Source organism: Oryctolagus cuniculus, chromosome 9, assembly GCF_051225735.1.
Source record: "Oryctolagus cuniculus isolate XC-2025 breed Fujian yellow rabbit chromosome 9, ASM5122573v1, whole genome shotgun sequence".
Classification (NCBI taxonomy): Eukaryota; Metazoa; Chordata; class Mammalia; order Lagomorpha; family Leporidae; genus Oryctolagus; species Oryctolagus cuniculus.
This window is the reverse complement of record NC_142875.1, coordinates 83730571-83747238: the sequence shown is the minus strand read 5'-3', so window position 1 is coordinate 83747238 and position 16668 is coordinate 83730571. Positions and strand designations below refer to the sequence as shown.

At 49.0% G+C, this 16668-nt stretch overlaps 1 pseudogene; it reads right to left on the bottom strand.

The window, feature by feature from the left end:
- Positions 1-1005: 1005 nt before the first annotated feature.
- Positions 1006-3172, bottom strand: LOC149124645 (peptidyl-prolyl cis-trans isomerase A pseudogene; annotated as a pseudogene).
- Between the last annotated feature and the right edge of the window lie 13496 nt (positions 3173-16668).

The following is a 16668-nucleotide window of genomic DNA, read 5'->3' as shown; positions in this document are numbered from 1 at the left end:
AGCAGATGGAGCTCCAGGCTCCTGGCTTTGGTCTGGCCCAGCTGTGGCCATTGCAGCCTTTGGGGAGTGAACCAGAATATGGAAGATCTCTTTTACTCCATGACTTCTGTTTTCAAATAAATAAATCTTTAAGAAAAAATAGAGGGGTGGGCATTTGGCACAGTGGTTAATAGAGTGCCTAGGATGTCCACATCCTACGTCTGAGTGCCTGCCTGAGTTTGAGTCCTGGCTCTGCTCCCAATCCTGCAAACCCCTGGAGGCAGCAGTGACGGCTCAAGCAGTTGTGTCCCTGCCACTCACGTAGAAGATCTGAACTGAGTTCCAGGCTCTTGGCTTTGACCTGTCCCAGCCTTGCCTGCTGTAGGCATTTGGGGAATAGAACAGTGGATGGGAGATCATTCTGTCTCTCTTCCTTTCAAATAAATAAGTATATAAATAAATAATTTATATTGATTCCTCTGTATCTGTAGGTTCTGCATCCACAGATTCAAAATTGAAAATACTTGGGCAAAATTGCAATGGTGCTAAACATATACAGACTTTCATCTCTTGTCATTATCCACTGAACACTGTAGTAGAGCAACTATTTACATAGCATTTATTAGGTGTTGTAATCTCTACAGATGATTTAAAGTGTATGGAAGCTTGTATGTAGAGTCTATGCAAATCTAAATTGCTGCAAAAATGGGACTTGGAGCATGCATGGATTTTGTGTCTGTGGAGGTCCAAGAACAAGCTCTTTGTGTATACGGAGGAAAAACTGTACTTTCAGGATATTCTAACACGTTGAGTTGATGGAATGGAGGTTTTTTTTTTTTTGATTATTTACATTTTTATTTCATAGCATGACTTTCACTCTGCCATCCTGCTAAACTTGGAGGGAAAGTAAGGAAAACATGGAACCCCAAAAACTGCAGTGCGAGTGCGAGTGTCATGAGAAGATGGGATGGAGGGCGTCTCCCGAGCCACAGAAGGAATGGTCCAGTAGTTAAGATAAAGCAGAAATTAGATCTGTGAGAGCTGCCCACCATTGGCAGTGGTCTTGCTGGTATTGTCATTCTCAGACCCAAAGTACCCGACGATTTCCATACTACCCATGTCCTCTTTCACTCTGCCGAAGACTGCATGCTCGCCATCTACCCATTCAGTGTGGGCAGTGCAGATGAAAAAACTGGGAACTATCTGTGTTGGGTCCAGCATTTACCATGGCCAAGATGCCACGGCCTGTTTGCTTTGGGATGAAGTTATCATCGAATTTCTCTCCAAAGATGGACTTGCCCCCAGTGTCATGGTTGTGGAGTCACTGCCCTGGCATGAAAACCCTGGAATAATCCTAGGAAAGCAGGAACCCTTGTAACCAAACCCTTTCTTTCCGGTGTTCAGAGCATGGAAGTTTTCTGCTGTCTTTGGAACTTTGCAAATAGCTCAAAGGAGACATGGCCCAAAGGCTTGCCATCGATGGCAATGTCGAAGATCACGGTGGGGTTGACCACGGCTGCCAGCAGCAAAGGTGTCTGCAAGGCTGGAATAGAGATTTTTTAAAAAAAGATTTTATTTATTTACTTGAGAGTTAAAGTTACAGACAATGAGCGGGAGAGATAGAAAGAGGTCTTCCATCTGCTGTTTCACTCCCTGAATGGCCGCAATGGCCAGAGCTGTGCTGATCGGAAGCCAGGAGCCAGGAACTTCTTCCAGGTCTCTCACATGGGTGCAGGGGCCCAAGGACTTGGGCCATCCTCTACTGCTTACCCAGCCATAGTAGAGAGCTGGTTTGGAAGTGGAGCAGCCAGGGCATGAACCGGCACCCATATGGGATGTTGGCACTGCAGGCAGAGGATTAACCTATTGCGCCACAGTGCTGGCCCCATGGAATATTTTTAAATGTGGTGTCATTTGTAAAGATTTATTATTGTCACAAGGTTGAGAACTCCATGAAAGCAAGGCTCACATTCATACCCCACAGCTGTCACATAGTGTGAATGTGTTATGGTTTGAACAGGCATTGGCTTCCCACTGTGAGATGTTTATACCCTGAAGTCTTTTGTTAAGGCTCAGTGGATTAACATAGTAGTTGATGGATTAGTTGGTGGTGGAGGCGTGGTCTATGGTATCTGAGGTGGGGCTGTAGGAAGTGATTGGATTGTATTAGGTTGCTAGGGTTAGGGTGCATCCCTGTGGTCAAATCATGAGGGCTTTAAATAGAGACTCGCAGAAATGGAGGATGAGTGTGCTTGCTGTGTCTCTCTGCTTTCTGGCTCACTGTGTGACCATCCCTCTCATGCTGTCAGCCACTGCCAATCTCCATGAGATGCTAGACCAATGTGACTGCCAGATCTTAGACTGTGAACCTCCAAAACGAAGCTGAAGGAAGTTGTCCTCTTCCCAAGAAGCTCCTCACAGGTGTTTGTTGTAGGAATGAAAATCTGGATAATGCAGCGTGCTAAAAGAAAGATCGTCTCCCCTTTCAGTTAGTCCAGCCAGTAACCCCCATGGGAAGGAAGGCACAGGCCACTCTCAATAAACCTTTGCAGAGCTTCCACTTCCCCGAGCGCTTTGTCAGGGACTGAGTAAGACCATGGATCGGTCTTGGATTTTCTGCTTCAGGAATTTTCAGTATTTGGAGGCAGATGCGTTGGAGAAATCACCTGACCTGAGTGTGGTGAGTGTGACAACAGAAGTAAAGACGCCAAGTGCTCCAGGAGAGGAGGAACCCGTTCCAGCCACCAGGAGCTGCAGAATGAGCTCCACAGGGCAGGTAGGGTTTTAGCGGAGGATCATGTCTAGTGGCTATTTTGCCGGATATTGGATGGGAAGGTGAGAGTCAAGGTTGAAAAGTATGGCAGCAGGCTCCAAGGAGGCACACACTGATCTGTGCCTCCTGGTACTCAGGCTGTTGTGTAGTCCCCACTCCCCAGCATAGCCCCCTCACACGTTGCTTCAAGGTTGGTATGTGTGACCCACTGGTTAAGGTGGAGTGGTGATCTGTGACCTCTAAGACTAGCTCATTGAAGATGCGGCCGCTTCCCTTACTGGGTCTTGAAAGCCTGCTCTGGGAGAAGCCGGCTGCCTTGTCATGAGGAGGCACAAGCATCCTAGAGAGAGTCCACATGGAGGAGGAACTAAGTCCCCTGCCAATAGTCAGTACCCACTGCTCTCCATGGGAGTCAGCCATCTTGAAAGTGGATCCACCAGTCAAGGATTCCGATGATTGTAGCCCTGCCCACACCTTGACTGAAACCTAGGAGAGGCCCCGAGCTGGAAAACCCAGTTAAGATCTTCCTGGATTTCTATACTGCGGAACCATCAATGTTTCATTGTTGCTTTAAGCTACTAGCTTCTGAGACCATCTGCTGTGTAGAAATAGATGATAAGAAACACAGGCTGGGCCAGTCAGAAGCCAGGAGCTTCTTCCAGGTCTCCCACATGGGTGCAGGAGCCCAAGGATTTGGGCCATCTTCTTCTTTTTTTTTTTTTTTTTTACAGGCAGAGTGGACAGAGAGAGAGAAAGGTCTTCCTTTTGCCGTTGGTTCACCCTCCAATGGCTGCCGCGGCTGGCGCGCTGTGGCCGGCGCACCGCGCCTATCCAAAGGCAGGAGCCAGGAGGACAGAATCCGGTGCCCCGACCGGGACTAGAACCCGGTGTGCCGGCGCCGCTAGGCAGAGGATTAGCCTAGTGAGCCGCGGCGCCGGCCTGGGCCATCTTCTATTGCTTTCCCAGGCCATAGCAGATAGCTGGATCAGAAGAGGAGCAGCCGGGACCAGAACCGGCGTCCATATGGGATGTCAGCACTGCAGATGGCAGCTTTACCCAGTATGCCACAGAATCGGCCCTGGGAGGTCTTCATTTACAAGGAGCTGCACATTGTTGGGTGTACAGTGGGGGGTGATGCTTTCTTGAAAGACAGTGATAGATAAATACTGAGGAAGGGTATAGTGTGGGTGGTCACCAGGAGAGACTGGGGGCAAGGAAGTGATCGAGGAGGTCACTGGGCAGTGGGAAGGCAAGAGAGGGTCTGAACTCAGTGGGCAGGGAAGGGGGCATCTCAGGAGTGCGGTTAACAAGGCAGTCAGTAAGGACAGGAAGGGAGAGCAAAGTATGACTCCTGATTCTGAGCCCGGGAACGCGGCTGTCTTGGTCCACTTCCAGTGGCCATCACAGAATACTCAAGACGGGGTCATTTCTGATGGAAAGAGGTTATGGAGGCTGAGAAATCAGATCTGGCATCCATATCTGGGAGGGCCGTGTGCTGCTTCATCCCAAGGTGGAATATGGATGGAGGCCAGGTGCACACAGGAGAGACGAAACGCTGGGAGCAGCCTCCGTTTCTAACAAGTGGCTCTCCCCATAACAAATTCAGCCCCTGGATTTGCCCCTGGCAGGACAACTCACTCACTGCCCTGAGAATTAGCCTGGTCCTGTGAGAAAGGTGGCAGTCCATTCCTGAGGGTTCTGCCCCATGTCCCACACAGCCCCGACTTGGCACCTCCCTCCCAGCACTGCCCCATGGATGAATTAAGGCTCCACCACCACTGGCACACACAAACACGGCAATGGAGGAGCCAAGATTCCTTTTATCCAAAGAGGAAACTTGGAAGTGAGCACTGGCAGGGGGGACAGGGCTGGGCAGGGGTAAAAAAAATGGGGACTGCCCCCCCCATGTCTCCAGAGAAGCCCCTGACTCCAGAGCTTGGCGGCAGGCAGGACACCAGGCTCCTTCCCAGACTGGGCTGTTTGTGACTTCGCTCCCTGAAGGCCAGGGCTGTGCCATGCCACAGCACATCGTCCTTGCCACCACGTGTTCCCCAGTGACGTCGCTGCCAGCAGTAGTTTGGCTTGCAGCCTTTCAGCGCTGAGGAGCTGTGTCCACCTCCTGGGGCGGCCAGCCAGTGATCTTCAGGGCAGGGAACTTCAGTGGGGCCGTGCCAGGCTGCTGGGGAGACAACGCCTGGCCTTACAGAAATCCCCCCCGCCTCTCTCTCTCTCCCTCTCTCTCTCTCTCTCTCTCTCCCAGCCAGCCAGCCAGCCGGCCAGCACGGGGCTGCCAGCCGCAGTGCGAGCAGAAGCTAACAACCCGGCTCCCGAATCCCAGGTGGGAGGAAGCTTCCACCTAATTGCCTTCCACGGCAATTACATGCAGCCTGAAGGGAAGACCTGGCCAGGGAGTGTTAGAAAAGCTCCAGGATGTAAACATGGCTTTTAGAGATCTTGGAAACAGCCTGAGCAGAAACCTCTTGGGATGCATAACATGCTTGGGTGCACCAAATAGAACCTGCTGTGGGGCAAAGGAAGAGAGCATTAAGGGAAGCTTGAGAAAGAGTGAGTGGCTCTCAGATGGGGCCTGCACCCTGGCCGTAACACTAACTGTAACACTAACCCTAACCTGATCCCGAACCCGAACCCTGGGGAAGCAGACCTCGGTGCACGTGCAGGGATTTTTAAGGTGTGTGTTTTCACTTTTATGACAACCTAAACCGACTGAGCTAAGCGTGGCCTCAGCTGTCCAGCTGTCCCCTTCCTTCGTGAGTACTCTCTTGCCACGGCTGGACCCATATCCGTGAATGCGTTTGTAATCATTTTGATGCCAAGCGGATCTTTCTAAAGTCACGTGGCCTCACGAAGAAAGCCAAGAGGCGGATTCAGTACAGGAGTATTTCAAGTGAAGGTCGGATGATGCATTAGCCCCCTAGTGAATACAAGTGTGGCAGCACCTCCCAACAAGAATACCTGGGTGTTGGGGCCAGCGCTGTGGCACAGCAGATAAAGCTGGCACCTCCAGTGCTGGCATCCCATGTGGGCACCGGTTCGAGTCCTGGCTGCTCCACTTCTGATCTAGCTCTCTGCTATGGCCTGGGAAAGCAGTAGAAGATGGCCCAAGTCCTTGGGTCCCTGCACCATGTGGGAGACCAGGAAGAGGCTCCTGGCTCCTGGCTTCAGATCAGCACAGCTCTGGCCATTGCGGCCAAATGGGGAGTGAACCAGCAGATGAAAGACCTCCCTCTCTGCGTCTCCATCTCTCCCTGTGTAACTCTGACTTTCAAATGAATAAATAAATTAAAAAAAAAAAAAAAAAAAAGAGCACCCGTGTGGACATTTGGCTTGGCGGTTGAGATGCTGGTTAAGGTGTACCTGGGTTCGAGGTCTGGTGCCAGCTCCTGGCTCCAGCTTCATGCCGGTGCAGTTCCCAGGAAGCAGTGGTGGTGGCTCAAGTGACTGGGCCGCTGCCATCCATGTGGGAGACCTGGCTTGAGTTCCAGGTTCCTGCCTTTGGTCTTGGCCCAGCCATTGCAGGCATTTGGTGAGTGAGCTAGCTGATGAGCTCTATCTATTTACTTCTTAAACACACACACACACACACACACACACAACCACCAAGCTGCCTGGGACAGCCAGGGTCACCTTCATGGCTTGAAGGGAATTAAAATTCAACAAAACAATGCCATATATCACTCTTTCTTTCTTTCTTTCTTTCTTTCTTTCTTTCTTTCTTTCTTTTTTTTTCTTTTGAGTTGCAAAATGATCTTATTTATTTATTTTATTTTATTTTAATTTTAATACTTCTTAATGGATTCAAAGTGATTTTTAGATACAATTATTTAATTTTTTAAAGATTGATTTTTTTTATTTATTTGAAAATCATAGTTAATGGGGGAGAGGTGGGAGGGGGAGAGACACAGAGAGAGAAAGAGATCAATCTTCCATCCGCTGATTCATTCCCCAAATGGTCTCAATGGCTAGATCTGGGTCAGACTAAAGCCAGGAGCCAGAAGCTTCTTTCTGGTCTCCCACATGGGTGCAGGCGCCCAAGCACTTGGGCCATCTTCTGCTGCTTTCTCAGGCACATTAACAAAGAATTGGATCGAAAGTGGAGCAGCTGGGACTCGAACCAGCACCCATATTGGATGTTGACATTGCAGGTCTCAGGCAGCAGCTTACCTGCTATGCCACAGCGATGGCTCCAGATACAACTGCAGCCGGCGCACTGCGCTGATCCGTTGGCAGGAGCCAGGTACTTATCCTGGTCTCCCATGGGGTGCAGGGCCCAAGCACTTGGGCCATCCTCCACTGCACTCCCGGGCCACAGCAGAGAGCTGGCCTGGAAGAGGGGCAACCAGGACAGAATCCGGCGCCCTGACTGGGACTAGAACCCGGTGTGCCGGCGCCGCAGGCAGAGGATTAGCCTAGTGAGCCGCGGCGCCGGCCTAACATTCTTAACTATTGCTTTGACAAAGGTATAAAACAAAGTTTTACAAAATTCTACTTGCAGCAATACTGATATACATAGACACTCCTTTTTTCTGTTTTAAACTTCAGCTCCCACATATAAGAGAACATGTGGTATTTGTCTTTCTGGGTCTGGCTTATCTCACTCAACATTATGTCCTCCAGTTGTGTCCATTTTGCTGCAAGTGGTAGAGTTTCTTTCTTTTTAAAGCTGAATAATATTTCATTATATATATATACATACACACACACATATATATATATATGAACACCACCTTTATCTGTTCGTAATGATGGACACTTGGGTTGGTTCCAAATTTTGGCTATTGTGAACAGTGCTGCTGTAAACATGGTGGCACAGTTATCTCTTTGATAAAATGTGTATCAATGTCTTTTGGGTGTAGTGGGATTGCTGGACCATATGGCAAGCCTATTTTTGGTTTTTTGAGAAATGTCCACACTGTTTTCCACAATGGCTGCACTAATTTGCATTCCCACCAACAGTGTATAAGTGTTCCCCTTTCTCCACATCCTCCCCAGCATTTGTTACTCTCTGCATTTTGGATCTCAGCCCTTCTGACAGGGGTAAGGCGATAACTCATTGTGGTTTTGATTTGTATTTCCCTGATGGCTAGCGATGTTGAGCATTTTTGCATATATTTGTTGGTCATTTGTATCTCTTCTTTTCAGAATTGTCCATTGAAATCCTTTGCTCATTTTTCAATTAGATTAGTAGTTTGTTGTTGTTGTTGTTGAGTTTTTTAAGTTGCTGATATATTTGGGATATTAATCCTTTGTCAGATAGGTGGTTTGCAAATATTTTTTCCCATTCTGTTGGATGTCTCTTCACTCTTTTTTTTTTTTTAAGATTTTTATTTATTTATTTGAGAGGTAGAGCTGCAGACTGAGAGAGGGAGAGATAGAAAGGTCTTCCATCCACTGGTTCACTCCCCAGATGGCAGCAACAGCTGGAGCCAGACCAATCTGAAGCCAGAATCCAGGAGCTTCTTCCAGGTCTCCCACGCAGGTGCAGGGGCCCAAGCACTTGGGCCATCTTCCACTGCTTTCCCAGACCACTAGCAGGGAGCTGGATCAAAAGAGGAACAGCCGGGGCATGAATCGGTATCATACGGGATGCCAGTGCCACAGTTGGAGGCTTAGTCTAACTAAGTGCTATTACTCAGTGCCACCCCCCCCCCCCATAGAGTGCCATCACTCTATTGATTCACTCTGAACTAATGTGGTTACCTGGAATTTGGGGATATTGAAATTTGGCATTTAAGCTGCAGCCTACCACCTGGCAGAATAGGCCGATAAAATGTACAACCTGGCACAAGTCAGTTTGAGTAGACGGCCATGGAGGGGTGAAGCTGCACACACTTGGTTCTTCTCCCAGACATACAAAGTGGGGAAGTCCAGTCTTCTACCCAAGGGAGAGTGTGAAAGAGCAGGGAAGATGCAGCTGGAAACCCAGTTGATCCTTGAGAGTCTAGAACAAGAATTATTCTGAACCAGAGCCATTTATTGTCCCCCAAAATAGCAGTCCCAGTGGCTGCTGAGCTGGGGTATGATGGGTACCATTTCCAAGAGATCTGTGATTCCACCTAAAAAGAGAGGGAGAGAAGTTCTCCTTTTGGAGGGAGTTTATTTATTTATTTTTAAAGATTTCTTTATTTGAAAGACAGAGTTATGGAGAGAGGTAGAGACACACACACAGAGAGGTCTTCCATCCGCTGGTTCACTGTCAAAATGGCCAAAACGGCTGGAGCTGGGCCAACCCGAAGCCAGGAGCTTCTTCTGGGTCTCCCACACAGGTGCAGGGGCCCAAGGACATCTTCTACTGCTTTCCTAGGCTATTAGCAGAGAGCTGGACCAGAAGTGGAGCAGACAGCACTCGAACTGGTGCCCATATGGGATGCCGGAGCTGCAGGCAGTGGCTTTACCCACCACGCCACAGCGCCGGCCCCTTGGCGAGAATTTAATCATCGCCATCAGCAGCAGCATTGCCATCATCAAATGCATTTACTAGGGGTCTGCCCGATGAACCTCAGCGGGCTTTAATGACAGAGAGTTTATGTTGTGTGCTGGAGAATATTTTGAGATTAGCACCTGTGGTCACATCGCTAATGATGTGATGGCACACTTGGAGTCTGCCCTGGATGGCGTGGTTCAGATGGACAACTGCAGGATTTGTTCCTGAGCCTCAGTTAGGGCTGGGCTGCAGGGATAGAGGATTTTCAGGCCAGATGACAGGACCAAGTTTCGGGTGAAAAATGGGCTAGGGAAGGGACCTGCAACAAGAAGATTCTGTGTGGCTGCGAAAACTGCTTTGTGCTGAGTCCACTCCACACTGCTGCAGTATATAACTGCTGGGAGTTGGGGCAGGGACAGAAACAGCAGAAGAGCCACAGAAGGAATCAAAGCAGCAGGTAGAAGGCTCCTTCTCTGCCCCCAGCAAATTTGGCTCAGGTGGTGAGCCTTGTGCACACCAAAGATGCTGTGCCTGTGGCACACACACCTGGCTTCCAGGCTGTGGATTTCTTTTCTTTAAATTACTTTTAAAACATCTGTTTATTTGAGGGGAGAGAGAGAGAGGGAGAGAGAGAGAAATCCCACCTGCTGGTTCTCTCTCCAAATACCTCTGATGGCCAAGGTAAAGGAACTGGGCCTGGTTGAAGCTGGGAGCCAGGATCTCAGTCCAGGTCTGTCTGGAGTCAGAGCTGGGGACCTAACCCAGGTTCTCCCGTGTATGTGTGGCAGGGGGCGGGGGAGGTCTTAACTGCTAGGTCAAATGCCTGCCTTGCTTGTGAATCTTGAAGGTCCTCCCCACACTGCCTGAAAATGCTTGATAGCTCACCTGCCCCTGGCTCTTGTATTTCCCCTTGAAGCAAGCACATGTGGTCCCATTGCTCCCAGACAGGATTTGTCTCAAAGCTCAGTCTTTTGGTAGTCATCCACCTGTCCCAGTCAATCTAACTAAACCATGGGATTAATTCAATTAGTATTGCTATACTTTTGAAGATTTAAGGACTTATAGAGGGGCTGGCGCTGTGGCGTAATGGATAAAGCCACCGCTTGCAGTGCCGGCATCTTATGTGGGTACCGATTCAAGTCCCGGCTGCTCCTCTTCTTATCCGGCTCTCTGCTATGGTCTGGGAAAGCAGTGGAAGATGGTCCAAGCACTTGGACCCCTGCACCTGCGTGGGAGACCACGTAGGAAGTGGCTCCTGGCTCCAGATCAGCTCAGCTGCAGCCATTAGCAGCCATCTGGAGAGTGAACCAGCGGAAGGAAGATCTCTCTCTCTCTGTCTCTCTCTCTCTCTGCCTCTTCCTCTCTGTAGCTCTGCCTTTCAAATAAATAAATCTATTCTTTTAAAGACCTTATGGAGAGAGGTGACACACTGTCTCCTGGTGCTGCTTCATTTCACGATGACCTATCAGTTCCTCTGGTGCTTCTTCCCTGAATCAGTCAGGGGTTGCATGTGGCTGTAATGGAAATCTGACTGCAGAGTTAACCCAATAGAGTATTTTTAAAGAGAGTTATTGTGTATGTGATACCAGTTGCACAGATTTTAAGTATACAAGACAGTGAGGTTTTATTTTTATTTTTTTAAAAGATTTTATTTATTTGAGAGCGCTAGAGTTACAGACAGAGGGAGGTAGAGACATAGAGAAAGGTCTTCCATCCGAAGGTTCACTCCCCAAATGGTCACCACGCCAGAGCTATGCTGATCTGAACCCAGGAGCCAGGAGCTTCTTCAGGTCTCCCATGTGGGTGCAGGGGCCCAAGGACTTGGGCCATCGTCCACTGCTTTCCTAGGCCACAGCAGAGAGCTGGATTGGAAGAGGAGCAGCCGGGACTAGAACCGGTGCTCATATGGGATGCCCGCACTGCAGGCAGAGGATTAATCTACTGTGCCACGGTGCTGGCCCCGGTGAGGTTTTATTTTTTTTTTTAATATTTATTTGTAGGCCGGCGCCCTGGCTCACTAGGCTAATCCTCCACCTGTGGCGCCGGCACACCAGGTTCTAGTCCTGGTCGGGGTGCCGGATTCTGTCCCGGTTGCCCCTCTTCCAGGCCAGCTCTCTGCTGTAGCCCAGCAGTGCAGTGGAGGATGGCCCAGGTGCTTGGGCCCTGCACCCACATGGGAGACTGGGGGAAGAACCTGGTTCATTGCTTTGGATCAGCACGGTGCACTGGCCGCAGGCCGCCAGCCGCAGCGGCCATTGTGGGGTGAACCAATGGCAAAGGAAGACCTTTCTCTCTGTCTCTCTCTCTCACTGTCCACTCTGCCTGTCCAAAACAAACAAACAAAAAAACCATCCTAAGCCTCTTACCCTCAGCCTCTAATTCAATCCCGATTACCTCCCCAAAGGCCCCACCTCCACACACACACACAAAATATTTATTTATTTATTTGGAAGCCAGAGTTAGAGAGAGATCTTCTGTTCATTGATTTGCTCCCCAAATGGTCATAATGGCCGAGGTGAGGCCAGGCCAAAGCAGAAGCCCAGAACTCCATTCGTGTCTCCCACATGGGTAGCAGGTCTCCAAATACTTGGGACATCTGCTGCTGCTTTCCTAGGTGCATTAGCAGGGAGCTGGATCCGGAGTGGAGCAGCCAGGACTCGAACTAGTGCTCCTATGGGATGCCCGTGATGTGGGTGGCAGTTTAAACCTGCTGCACCACAACATTGGGCCCACAGTGAGATTTTAGAAAATTATTTTCAATGAACAGCATAACTACGTACTTATAGGATGCAACTCATTTTGATATAACTATATGCTGTCTAAGGATCAAATTGCTGTTTGAAACATTCGTCATTTGTGTTGGGAGCCTTCAAAATCCTTTCTGGTAGCTATTTTGAAATGTACCAGGAATTACTGTTGGCGATATTTCACTGTTATGCTATGGAACACTGGAACTTATCTGTCCTAGCCATCTAAATAACTGTAGTCGCACCCAGTGCTCAGCCTCGCTCTACCTGCCCTGCCCCTGCGCTGCCCAGCCCCGGGGAGCAGCCACTCTTCTGCCTCTTCTCCTGTGAGGTCAGTTTACTTAGCAGCCACAGGAGCGAGACCTTGCTGTGTTGTCTTTCTGTGTCTGCCGTATTCTGCTTTGCAGAAGGCCTTCTGGGCTCCTCCATGCTGCCGAAAATGACAGAATTTCAGTATTCAAAGTCGTTCCATCAGAAAATATCATTGGTGCCCTTAGGGAATGATGCCATTTCCCTTTCCTGTTAGTCTTGGCTGCTTCTGTTGGGACTTCTCTTGCCCCAACATTGTTTTACCTGTGTAATGGAATAATATAGGAGGACTTCAGAAAGTTCATGGAAAATGGAACTAAAGTTTAATGTGATACAAGAAATTTAGACTTCATTCCTACTTTTCTCATAATATGCATTTTTTTCATGAGCTTTTTGAAAACCTTTTGTGTGGTATTGGGCTTCTTTGTGCTTGACATAATGTTTCTGAGATCCATTCATGTTGTTGAATGTAGCAGTGAGTAGCATTAGTATTACTGAGTAGTGTTCTATTGAATGAGCAGATACTTCGAGAAGTTCACGGGAGGGGCAGGTGTGTGGCACAGCAGGTAAGTGACCACTTGGGATGCCCAGATCCCATATCAGAGTGCCACGTTCAAGTTCTGGCTACTCTGCTTCAAATCCAGGTCCCTGCCAATGGGAGGCAGAAGATGATGGCTCAGCTACTTGGGTCCCTGTTACCTGTGATGGAGACCTGGGTTGAATTCTAGATTCCTGGCTTTGGCTCAGCCCAGCCCAGCCCTGACTATTGTGGTTATATTGGGGGGGTGGTGAACCAGTAAGTGAAAGAACTCTCTCTGTTGGTTTCTCTGTCTCACCTCCTTTTAGATAAAATGAAAATAAATACATGAAAGTTAACAGTTCTTGAAAAATGGAATTAAAAGTAAAATTCTTTTGGTGCAAAATGTTTTGGAAATCTACGTGGTTTTTTTTCATAAGAGAGGATCTTCAGAAAGCTCTAGGATGTATATTATGAAAAAATGGATACATTATTTTCTATTTTTTTGTACCAAAAGAAACCTATCTTTAATTTTATGGTTCACTCTCCAAATGCCTGCACCAGCTGGGGCTCCTCCACTGCAACCAAAGTGGGGAGACTGGGACTCCATCCAGGTCTCCCACGTGGGGGCAGGAGCCCATTACTTGAGCCATCACTGCTGTCCTTCAGGGTCTACGTAAGCAGAATGCTGGAATTAGGAGCTGGAGCTTGGAAACCCATCAGGCTTTCCCATGTGGAATGTGGGCATCTTAGCAGAACTCTTAACTGGATTGGATTCTTGATACCGCTTTCCATTATATTTTTGAAATCCTGTGTTGCTACAATTAGTTTATTCTCTTGCTTATTGCTGAATATTTGGGCTATTTTCAATTTTTGCGTATTATGAACAAAACTATTAGAAACATTATTATGTAATTCTTTTATCTCATATGTTTTCATTTTCTGGAGCAAAGAACCAGAAGTAGAGTTGTTGGGTAATGAATAGGTGCCTATTTAATATCATAAAAACTACATGGCAATTTTTTTAAAGTTGCACTATTTTATACTCCAGATGGCAGTGTATGAAGGCTCTAGTTTTCCCACGTGCTCATCAACACTTAGTGTCATCATTTAAAACATTTTAGCCATTCTTGGGGCTGGCGTTGTGGTGAGCAGGTTCAGCCATGGCATGCGATGCTGGCCTTCCAGTGCTAGTTGGAGTCCTGGCTGCTCCACTTCCAATCCAACTCCCTGCTCAATGTGCTTGGGAAAGCAGCAGAAGATGGCCCAAGTGCTTGGGTCCTTGTGTCCCCCTGGGAGACCATGGTGGAGTTCCTGGCTCCTGGCTTTGGCCTGGCCCAGCCCTGGCTCTTGCAGCCATTTGGGGAAGGAACCAGTGGATGGATGATTCTCTCTCTCTCTCTCTCTCTCTCTCTGTCTCTGTCTCTGTCTCTGTCTCTCTCTCTGTAACTCTGCCTTTCAAATAAGTAGATCTTTTTTCAAACTTAAAAAAATAAAAAAAATTGTTTTAGGTATTCTAGAGTCACTATTATAGGAGAAATTAATGAAAATCTGAAGAGGGGCTTAGGCCATCTTTCACTGCTTTCCCAGGTCATAAGCAGGGAGCTGGATCAGAGGTGGAGCAGCTGGGACATGAGCCAGTGCCCATATGGGATGCTGGCATTGCAGGCGGTGGCTTTACCCACTGTGCCACAGCGCCAGCCCCAAATCTTCTGATTTTTTTTCCTGTGTGTTTTGCTACCGCCACAGAGAAAAGAACAGCGACTTAGGTGCCAAAATTGATGTGTGTGATTTTATATGCTCTCTCTAGTCCCAGCATTCTGACAGCTCCACGTTGTGTGTGTGTCCGTGTGAAGCTGAGGAGAAAAGTCTCCTCCCTCCACTCTTCAACACACCCGTTCGTAAATCAAAATGTCCACCTCCTTGTGTGTGCACTGGCATGTTGCAGCATAGGCTCACCGGGCCAGCTTTTCCTGGGGCTGTTTGGAATGTGCCTTTCGGGCAGCCGGTGCGTTAGAGGATTTCCCCATGGCTCTCACATCCAGCAACGTCTCTAGTGCGCGGCATCGGGACCCACATGTGGCCCTACCATTAGGGGTTGCCAGGCTTAGCAGATAAAAATGCATGCTGTATTTGGGACATACTTAAACTAAAAAATTATTCATTGTCTGAAATGAAAATTTAATTGACTGTCCTATATTTTGCTGGCTGAGGCTATTTGCAATGTAAGCAGCAATCTCTCATTCAGGCTATTGGGTTCATTTGCAAATTTTGAATCTCTGAACAGCACTTATGGCTTTACTACCTTAAAGCAGTCAGTGCCCCCTAGAATCTCAAAGCCAGAGGAAGCAGCATGGCAGGCGTTTCTTCTCAGATGGTTCCATGGGTCCAGCCTGTGGTGCAGAGCTTGCTTTTCATGTGCAAAGGATCCTAGCAAGCTGGCTGAGAGAAAAACCTCACCACGTCTCAGAGCAGGCGCTTGCTGCAGTTTCCAGCGTGGATCTCCTCCCTGGAGTGTTTGTAAACCCAGGTACACTGCCTGCTGCCGAGTCATTTATTTGTTACCAGCAGTGTCGCATCCTTGTTCCAAGGAGACACAAAATTGGGTGGCAGTAGCCGGGGAAGAACACAGCATGCCTCAGCCAGAACAGTTTTCCATTTTGTGGGGGGATGAACAGAAGCATAAGCAGGTGCCGACAGGAGGAGATTAGGGGACAGTAAAGCATCTGCTTGAGCTGGCACCACCCATGTAGGCTGCAGGGCTGGCTTCCAGAGCTGCCAGAACCAAGTACCACCGCTGGGCCGGCTCACACACAGGGATGCGTTCTCTCGTCTCCCTGGAGGCTGGAAAATCAAGGAGACAGCAGGGCTGTGCTCTCCAAAGGCTGCAAGGGCCGAATCTGCTCTGTGCTGCTCTTTGAGCTTCTGGTGTTCCCAGCAATCCTTGGTGTTCCTTGACATGGCTCTGGCCTCGGCCTCTGTTGTTGCATGGCACTTTCCCGGGTATCCGTCTCTGCTGCTGCTTCTAAGCACATCTGTGCTGTTAGATCAAGGGCCCGCCCTGCTCCAGCGTGAGCTCATACTCAACAAGTTCCGCTTGGAGCAGGCTTGTTTGCAAATGAGGTCCCCTTCTGAAGTTCCAAGGATTAGAACTGAACGTCTTTTTGGGGGACACAATTCAAAAGACAACAGCTCCCAAGACATGTCCTAGAGTTTGTAAGGTGGGCCAAGCCCAAGATGCCAGGATTATGATTTTGTAAGGTCCGCGAACAAAGCGGTGTTACTAGGAGGAGCCCGTACTGCTTACATCACACTTCCCTGGGCTGCTGCTCTGGGTGACGACTGAGGATTCCACTGTTAGGCTAATGCTGCAGTCAGACACTCACTGCCTCCGTCCAGCTGGCCCCGGAGCCCAGCTCCAGGTGGTGAGAAAGAAGCCAGTGAGCAGCCTGGGAGTATTTGGGTCCTGGTTCTGGATGTGCCTAGGGCCATCTTCCCTCCAGCCATGGGCACACGAGCCCACACAGCTTCCTTTTTGCCTCCCATTGTCTCCAATCCTGAGCTGGCAAAGGGTGGGTAGAGGGGTGACTCTGTGTGCACTCAGCAAAGCTGAGAATGAATTTGTCAAGACCCAAGAAGGTGCATCTTATGGGGAGGTGGGGTGGTGGTTGAGAGGAGCATTCTTTGTTAAATAGGGGGAGGGGCTGGGACCCCGGGCCCTAAGGACTTGAGAGGCTCGTGGCAGGAGAGATCAAGTGGAGTGACACAGGGGCTGGGAACCTGGAAGTGTCTACATGTGGCACTGTCCTTGCACCAACTGGAGTCTGCCAGGCTTCCTCCCAGCAGGTACAAGGAAGTGAGTGAGATCATGTAGCAATTTCTGGCCCTCCCACATGAACCC